Source organism: Sinocyclocheilus rhinocerous, unplaced genomic scaffold, assembly GCF_001515625.1.
Source record: "Sinocyclocheilus rhinocerous isolate Xijiao unplaced genomic scaffold, SAMN03320098_v1.1 scaffold503, whole genome shotgun sequence".
In the NCBI taxonomy this organism is placed as follows: domain Eukaryota; kingdom Metazoa; phylum Chordata; class Actinopteri; order Cypriniformes; family Cyprinidae; genus Sinocyclocheilus; species Sinocyclocheilus rhinocerous.
The window spans coordinates 361,461-370,998 of NW_015643185.1; the positions used below are offsets into that span (position 1 = coordinate 361,461).

A 9,538-nucleotide genomic window follows, 5' to 3' on the forward strand; every position below is an offset into this window, starting at 1 on the left:
ATAGTTTTCAAAAGTCTCCGTTTTGGTCCGTTTACACTGAAACGCAACCCTGGAGTTTTCAAACTAAAATGGGGTCTGCTGCGTTTTCAAAAGTCTCTGTTTTCGAGGGTTGAAAACGCCGGAGTAGTGTAAACGACAGGTGTAAACGTAGCAAAAGTTATGCGTTTTAAAACGAAAATGCACTAGTGTAAACGGGGCCTAAGTCTCAGGTGTCCCCAGAATGTGTCTGTGAAATTTCAGCTCAAAATACCCCACAGATCATTCATTATACCATTTTGAAAATGCCCATTTTGAGTGGAAGCAAAAAACATGCTGTTTTTGTGCATGTATCTTTAAATGCAAATGAGCTGCTGCTCCCCACCCACTTTCCAGAATAGGGCTGCGACTTTACAGCTTGTTCCTCGGATACTCTGCCAAAACAAAACATCTGTTTGGTTTTTGATGATCATGTTTTTCGCTCTCATTGCAGTTCTTCGTCATCATAAAAGCTTCTTATTTGCATGTGTTTTAAAGCCATATCAGTTTAAAGTGCCCCTATTATGGATTTTTGAAAATTACTTTTCATGCAGTGTGTAATGTAGATGTATGTGAATGTAAACAGTCTGCAAAGTTGTAAAGCTGAAAGTGCATCATGAATAAAGTTATTGTCTCTCAAAAGAAAGAGATGACTCTGAACCGCTGAAACGAGTCGTTTGTAATTCAAATCCTATTTCCGTGTAGTTGCAAAATATGTTTTGTGTGTTGTGTTGTATATACACAGTGCAGCTGTACGTCTCACGTTACTAGAACTCACGTTATAGTTCTGCTAATCAGCTGTGGGCCTGCTATTATCTAGAAATGTGTAGATTATATAAAATGTCTCTCGTTCTTATTACTTGGTGTCATGATAAAGGATGGAGCAATACGTTGGTTTACAAACTGCAGTGCTTTCCGCTGATTACAGAATGGCTTTACTGACAAGATGCGCGTTAAATATCGCATGCGATTTATCGTGCAGCCCTACAAAGCATATACCATTATTGTTTGGGTCTTTACTACCAAGCTGTGGGCCCGGTTCCCAACTTTTTCCCCTCCGATTCTTTATTTTTAGAACAGAGTGGGCACTATCATTATGATAATAGGATGTAGGGCTGCACGATATATCGAAAATATCGAAATATCGCAAATGTAAATATTGCGATATGCATATCGCAACTGCATGCGATATCTGAATCATTTTAATAATAGGCTACTTAAATCAAAACGTTGCAAAAGGTCAAAGTTTTAGTTCGACGCATATAGCAGAGAATTGCTTGACGTTAAAAAGAGCTAAGTGCAATAAGTTGCAGAAAGCAACTCTTTGCTGTCTCGTCTGGCTGTCTGACAGACTCACACCTGAAGCGTGCGCACAAGCCGCATCTCGCACAGCGTATCTTCCGTTCTGCCGCACACGTGCAAAGCGCGCGCACACACACATCGCACAGCATATCTTCCATTCTGCCGCACACGTGTAAAGCACGCGCACACACAGAGAGACGCGTTTCAGATCGAGTTGATTCGTCTTTCGCATCTCCTCCTTATGTTTGAACAGACACATACACACAGAATTGTCAATAGTACCCGTCTCGACGATCATTCTCGTAAACGCAGTCAGTTATGTTTTAAATGAATGTAAACAGCTGAAAAAGAAATCTGATGTGTATCATTATACTGGATCCGTGCAGTCGGATTTAAAGGGACAGTAGCCTATAAATACGTGCTGCTGAACATGACACTAATGTTAATCAAACAACAAAGATATAACAAAGATTCATCTAAATTTAATTCATACAGTGAACACAATGCAGTGTTATTTTACACTTAATTATTAAATTTCTGTACCTGAATAGAACTGTTTATTTTATCTATGCCTATAGTTTTTGCTGTGGTATATGAATAAGTACTTAAAGTATATGGAAATCAAAGTCACACTGATATAAAATTAGTGTCATTCATTTTTTTTTGTCATTCACGATGTTAAAATTACATTTTCTGATTTGTGACATTACTTTTTATGTACTGCTAAAACACTGCTGGTCACTTTCAGAAGTTGTAGTGGTTCTTTCTTTTCCAAGAAATAATGTGAAACAAATTGTTTATATAATTTTCATTTTTAAATATTTTAAAATATAATTTAAATAGATTTTCACACTTTAAGCAATATCGTATCGAATATCGCATTTTTTAACAAGGCATCGTGTATCGCATTTTTTTTTTCAATATCGCACAGCCCGGATGTGTTATTGATAAGCCGTAATCCAGTAATGGTGATGGGCATTCCATTTCCGACATGCACTGTACTTAGACCAATCACAACAGACTGGGTCATCTGACCAATCAGAGCAGAGTATCGTCATGTGAAGGAGGGGTTTCGAAAGATGAATCTTTGAACGAATCGTTTGAGAGTTGTTGAGAAATAACGTAAAATTAAATGCATATTATAAGAAAATGAAAGTGTTTTTTGACCTTGCATGCATGTAAACCTGTTGTTGGGGACTCCCAAAACCAAATTATGAACCTTTCAAATAGCATAATAGGGGCACTTCAAACTTCTGATATATGGTTTTCTGAGTGCACAAATCTGAAGCAAATGCACAGAAAGTGTCTATCACACGGCATGTGAGAACTAAACTAAGTTCTCTCTCATTTCCTATTGTGCTTAAACTGAGAAATACATAGAAGGTTATGTCAAAATAAAAACAAAGTATAAATCGCATGTGTATATTAGATCTGTGTATTAAGTGACAGCAATGCATTATAGAGTACTTACTGCTGTGTCTATGCTGTTAATATGGCCCAAAGAATAAAATAAAAACAGAAATTGACTCACTGCTCTTGACTGAATAACTGGAGTAGCTTTAATAAGAAGACATTTCTTACTTGAATGCTGCTTTTAAATGCTGTTGCGTGAAGATAAACATGGTGGATTGTGTGCGGCTGACTCAGGGCAGGATCTATGCTAATATGTCAGTGTCCTTCAACATTCGTGGGCGGGGCCTGTACAATGTGATGTCACTTTGTACAGATTCTGCGAACGGCATGTTCTGAGACACTGCTTATGATTTATGTGAATTAAAAAAAAAAAAGGAGTGGGTGGATTTTTATCATTATAGGGTGGTTGTGTACACACACTGCCAACACACATTTATGTTCAAACACTATGTGTGAATTTTGCATAATAGATCCCCTTTAAAGAATATAATGATGATCACTATAAAAGACTAAATTGTAGGCTAGCAAATGTTGTCTGGTTGAATAGTAGCTTTAAGCATTTTGAGTTATGTTGGGTCTCTATCCCCCGGTTTCACAGACAAGGCTTAAGCCTAGTCCCAGACTAAAGTGTAAGTCTGAGCTGTTTTAACTGAAAGAAACTTGCACTGACTGATCTTAAAATATATCAGTGCCTTTGTTTTGTCTCAAGATGCACACCAATAATGTTTTGTATAAGGCATGTTAATAAAAATTACTTACATTTCCTGATTGAACAATGGCTTAATCCTGGTTTAGTCTAAGCCCTGTCTGTGAAACCGGGCCATAGTCACAGAAATCCCTGTTTTCTTTCCATACCATAGTAATTGATGCTGTTAATGAGGCGAACTCCGACCTGGGCATGATTATTGGTCATCAGCACAATGTCAAACAGCTCCTCACTGTCTGGGTATAGTTCTCTCAAACGGGCATTTACATTCATCAGGGCCTGTTGATAAGAAAAACAGAAATTAATAAAGGCATGGCTGTGGGTGTCTAAGGATATCCACATTAGGTAACACTGCTGTGATTAATGGTTGATTAGTGTACTTCTATATGATATATAATCATAAACAGTGGGCAGGACACAAGAATGCTCTGTGTTATGTGCTCTGAGTCCTGCCCTGCAATAAAAAGGGCTAAAGTCCATGAACAAAAATTAAGGCACACATTTGTTTTCCACACAGGTTGCTCTACAAATTTTCCCAGTGATTTGCATTAGTGCAAATTTTATTTGTCCTGAAGATATATTCATGTGTTATGAAAGCGCAAAAACAGTGTTTCAACCAGCTTATTTGACCTGAGTCAGGTTCATACTAGAGTACCAGTGCTATGGGTGGTCACTGGTCAGTGCTGGCTAGTCCACATTTATTTATTTACTTACTTATACTGATTGTGCCAACATTAAGAGCTGTCTGAGCCAGTGCTAATAAACAGTTTCTATACTTAAATTACAAAACTGCTAGATAGTAACTACTTTACTAATGTTTAATGAATTAATTGTTAAAAATAAATACATTGTGTAGCATTTTGTGTTGTTAATAAAGTCCTTTAAGGCATTTGTTCCTCTTTACTCATTTATCAGATTTATTTGTCGAAATTGTACACTTTAGTCATGTAATTTGTAATCAGTGTCAAATGACATTTCAGGAGTAATATACCTATGTGATGTGAACCGTGGTGTGTTGCAAGGTGCTGCTACAGAGTGCATCAGTCGGGCTCCATACGTAAAAATCCCATTAATTTTTTCTGCTGGAGAATTGATTTAGAATGATAACATATAAACTGTTAGGCAGGCCTCCTGAGAGCTATGAGGTTGTAAATTGACGGCATATGTGCACATTTCAGCTTTTTAACTTTTAAATAATCTTGTTTAACAGCAGTGTTCCTGCATGGTGAAAAGCTACATTACTCACGATTCTGCAAAAAAACTACACAATTCAGAGTATTGAAACAAACAAATCATGCCAAAAGAACTATTTAGAGTCAATACTTTATATATTTAACCATTTTTCATTTGATTGTCCATCACAATTCTTCATGAGATTGAAGCAATAAAGCTTTACACATTTTTACTTCAAACCAAAGGCTTCAAATAAAAAACAATGGGAAAAATACTGAAAAGGTGAGTGGCCACTGTTGCACTCTATTACAGTAGCCTACTAATGTACAGTTGCATTACCTATGGCATCAGGTTCCTGACAGGTGCTGATGGATGTAGGGTGAGTGTTATGAACAGACAGTTTTAAAATATAGTAGGATCATTATTATGAATTTTGTTTGAAAAATCATTTTGTAAAGCTTAGACCTGTTGTTACCTTAACGAAAGGAAACGAGACCCCTGGGGTAAAGGGCTGGTCCTCGTGCTCCAGCTGGTGCGCGACGTACCTCTCCAGCCCCTCCTCTTCAAACACCTTCCTCTCCTTCACCATGTTAAACAGCGTTCGCGAGGACACCGCAATGGTTACAGCGTTGCTGGGTTTGGGCTGCAAGTTAAAAGCAAGCAAATGTTTACAACTGCTGTAGACGACAACCAAGCTGCTCAGTGTGGTCAGATACCTGTATGTGCAGAACTGCTGTCACTGACGCACCATCGATAATGCAAGCGAACAACACGAGGCGCTCGCTTTCAGTTTTGACAGCTATCTTTGATATAATATAAGCTTTTTGTAGTTTGTCGCGTCGCTAGCATTACCTATAGATAGGGTATCGGATGCGGGTGCGGGAGACGCTGCTGTCATTCACAGATTATACACACAAACAATCGCTTACCAGACGGGGCTTCTTCGTTGTTTTCGCGTTGTCAAATAACGTTTTTACAGCTACCCAGTCTTTTTCTTCGCTGTTGTCGGAGTTGTACTGTCCTCCTCTCTCTGTGCCTTCAAGTTGGCTCATATTGTTAGGGGGTCAGTCAGGGGGAGGACTGAATTGTGTCCTGCCTGCGTCTGTGCGTCCTTTGCTGCAGTGGTTGAGTTCCTCTTCAACACGACCCAGTGACGTCACCAGCCCTAAGTGTCTGACTTATCGATTTAAAAAGCAAAATAAATGTATTACATTAATATGAAAATAACAATTTACATCGCTCTCATTTTAAAGTGCTCTAAAAGTGCAGTTTTAAATACACATCACTACAGCATTTAAACAACACTCGTTTTGTCTTGGATATGGATTTACTTTTAGTTTCTACTATATGCACGTATTATTGCCCCAATAAAATGGGACAACTTGGTAAAAAAAAATGTTTCAGTATAATATAACTCCCCCTCTGGTTTATGCATCCCTGCCTCTGCTGAATTATTTTTGTCCCCGGTGGGGATAAAAACATCCCGCGATCTCGCTCCGAGGTCTAACTCCAATGATTCGCGATACGCGATTTGAAGTCCCGTTCTGAATCAAATGATTCGCGATACGCGATCCGATTGGAGCGCTTCTAAACGGTGAATCATTTTGTGACTCAAATGGTTTAACTGATTCGGAGTTTCAAAAAGCTCCGTTGGTTGATACTGTGTTCTTTGCTCGCTTTCTCTATATAATTTATTCGTTGCTTGAATAACCGTGGAAATGAAATCATTACAATTAATGGGCCTAACTTACAATGTTTTCATTGATTGTGATCACGTTAAATACAGTTCCCGTCGTATTAAAAACATTTAATGACATGACACCCATTATATGGTACTTGCCTAAAAAGACGGGTTTATGATGTGCGTTATTAACAGATTACACTAACATTAGGTTACTTAGGCTATAGCCTTACCCTTACCTTTCACATGGAGAGAGAAAAAAAGTTTTCAAAAGCAAAGTATTTGTAGTCATTTATTTATTTATTTGAATTCCACATCATTGTCCTTGAGATCATCTACAGTACACATCTGATCTTGATATGTGGCATTGGATAGTTATCAAGAGGGACTGAATAAAAAAGAGAGATGCAGAGAAAATAATAGTGCCTTCATTTTTTATTGTCCTCATATTCTCTGTTCAATAATAGTGAGAATCCAGGACAAAGAAAAATACTTTTAGGTAATGATTTATTGATTAGTTTATCCATTAAAATATATAATCACCAGCTCAACAATACCATAAAATCAGCATTTGCTTTAATTTCATTTACACTTTAAGCCTTAAGAAACAAGACTGGAAATAATTAGCAAATATGGCTTTCCTGACATAAATCATGTTGCAGAAGAAAGTATGTTGTTATCCCTTTACATATAAGATTAGGTTTTATTCTCACTCATTCCTCACATAATGTACATGAGCACCAATAACCCCATTTTGAAGGGCTCCATCAACATGTGTCATCTGGTCATCAAAAAATATGTGAGGATTGATTGCTTTCAGCACAGGCCCTTTATGGGCACCACTCAGAAAGAATGCCTCATTCATCTCCAGATTGTTCTCCTGAAGAGTCTTTAGGGCTCTGATTCCAGGACTTGTTGTGCCGTGTGATGTTACCAAGTAGGTACGGATTGGACTCTTTTGGTTGCTTTCATTGAACAACTTCTGGAGAAGTACCAATGCTTTAAAAAACTCTTTTAGAGGACCCTGCAAAATAATTCAACAATATATATGTGTGTATATGTATGTATGTGTGTATATATATATATATATATATATATATATTGTCCTCATTTGTAAGTCGCTTTGGATAAAAGCGTCTGCTAAATGACTAAATAAATAAATATATATTTAGAGAGAGAGAGAGAGATAATTATTACATTATTATATTAAAAACTTATTTTAAGGCATATAACAGTTATCATGTCATATAGCATGTGGGGCATGCTTTTGATTGTCGCAGACAGTTTCAACTTTCAACTCTCAGTATGTAGAGTAGAAGCACTTTTACGGTTGAACTTTAAGTAGAAGCTTCCTTTGATTATCCTTTTAAATAACAAGGCTGTGTGGTGTGTGCCTTGCGAATGTGAAATATAACAAGGGTTAACTAAGCCATTTGAGAATCAGCTGTACTAACAAGTGGTTTCAGAACAACAGTCTTACCAGTTCCAAAGATTTGGCCTCTTTATCACGTTCATTTTGAAAGAAAGCCACTATACGTTTCTCTTTGGTGACTCTCTCTGACTCATCTGAAAACTGGACTCTTCATCACTGTTCTCATGGTAAACTCTCTGGAACATAGTGGCTGCTCCGTATCCTGAACAAGAATGCCTCATTTAAAAGTTATAGAAGTAACACTTCTGTTGTATTTTATACAGTAACTACATGCACCTAACGGCCACTTTCTCACTGCATCACTATATTTATTTAATGTTTTTATTTAATTTTCCCCAAAAATCAGTTTAGAAGATCAGCTTAGATAAAAAGTTATGTAATTTAGGCTTATGCTGGTTAAAAGTACTATTTATACTATAAATAATTAATAAATAATTAATTCTTTAATAGTCTGGTAATGTTGCTAGTATATGCCGCTGTGAGAATATAGTAATATGGAAGCAACCGGTATATAGTTGAAATTGATCTATGACATAAATGGAGAACAAAATATATTTATCTTCAACAGTAGCCTAACCCTTACCTGCAGTGATGGCATCTTTCACATTCTGTGCATTTGTGGACAGGTAGAGAACAGGTTTGATCTCTTCAAGATGGTTACCGTTATTTCATCAGTAATCTCAGAGATGTTCAGATCTGTACAGAACACATCACAACACTGTTTAGTAGAATAGCATGAGATCTTATTGTATTCATGTTTCAACTGAAATGAGGTGCTTTGGTGGATTGATGGGATTAAAAAAAAACACCTTCATGTCATTCCAAACTAGGGGAGAGCGGAGCACAAAGTAACAATTTTTGACTTTCTCAGTTTGTGTAAATCCACATGGGGTTCAGAATATAATTTTTTTTATCCACAGTAATTTTACACTTGTCTAGTACAAATATGTCGCTTTGTTTTTTTATAATTAGTGTATACGTTTTTCTTTATTTACCCTCAAAAAATGGAAGTGAAATGTGACAACATGCCCTAGGTGTGGGGTACATTGTAACATCTGAGGGGCACGTTGTAACATGACCATATGACAGCTTAAAATGTTATCTGATCAATGAAAAAAATATACAAAACAAACTAAAATATTTTGTTAATAAAATAAAATAATTATTTTTTTCAAATAAAATAATGGCGTTTTTTAAGAATTAAAAATAATCTGATTTTGGAGTTTGACAATGAACACATTGCAACCATGCTTGGGACGGCCCACATAAACGAGCAAAAATGCTTTACATATCTTGAAATAATAATTTCTAAACATTAAACATTGACTGTCAGTCTTTATTCACCTGTTCCTCGTTGTTTCTCATTAAAATCCATTAAAGTAAATAGTGAAAATTACATCGCTCATGTCATAGAATAGCACATTGTAACGCAGTGTTACAACGTGCCCCATCTGCGCAACTGGAATGTAAAACTGGTTAGTGTCTTCTGCTAGTTATCAAAGCATTAAAAAACTATCTAAAAAACTGATAAATAACAGATTGGAGATTAAAATAATAGCAGATTTGTCTCATTTTAAATGAATAATAAAAACTGAGATAAAAAAATTTACTTAAGCCAGAATTTTAATTTTACTATGGTAAAATAAATATTCAAACCACGTGTGTTACAACTAACACCCCGTTACTTTGTGCATCGCACTCATCGCAAGTTTATTGTTAAATTGTTAAATGCCCTTACATATCTCTGTCACCATTATAAGTGTTTGATCACCACATTTGAGTGATCATTGCAAAAAATGTGTTTATGTATATATAT

At 36.4% G+C, this 9,538-nt stretch overlaps 1 pseudogene; it reads right to left on the reverse strand.

The window, feature by feature from the left end:
* LOC107757126 (cytosolic 5'-nucleotidase 1A-like) overlaps window positions 1-5,759 on the reverse strand; it is an 11,556-nt pseudogene extending 5,797 nt beyond the window's left edge.
* Between the last annotated feature and the right edge of the window lie 3,779 nt (window positions 5,760-9,538).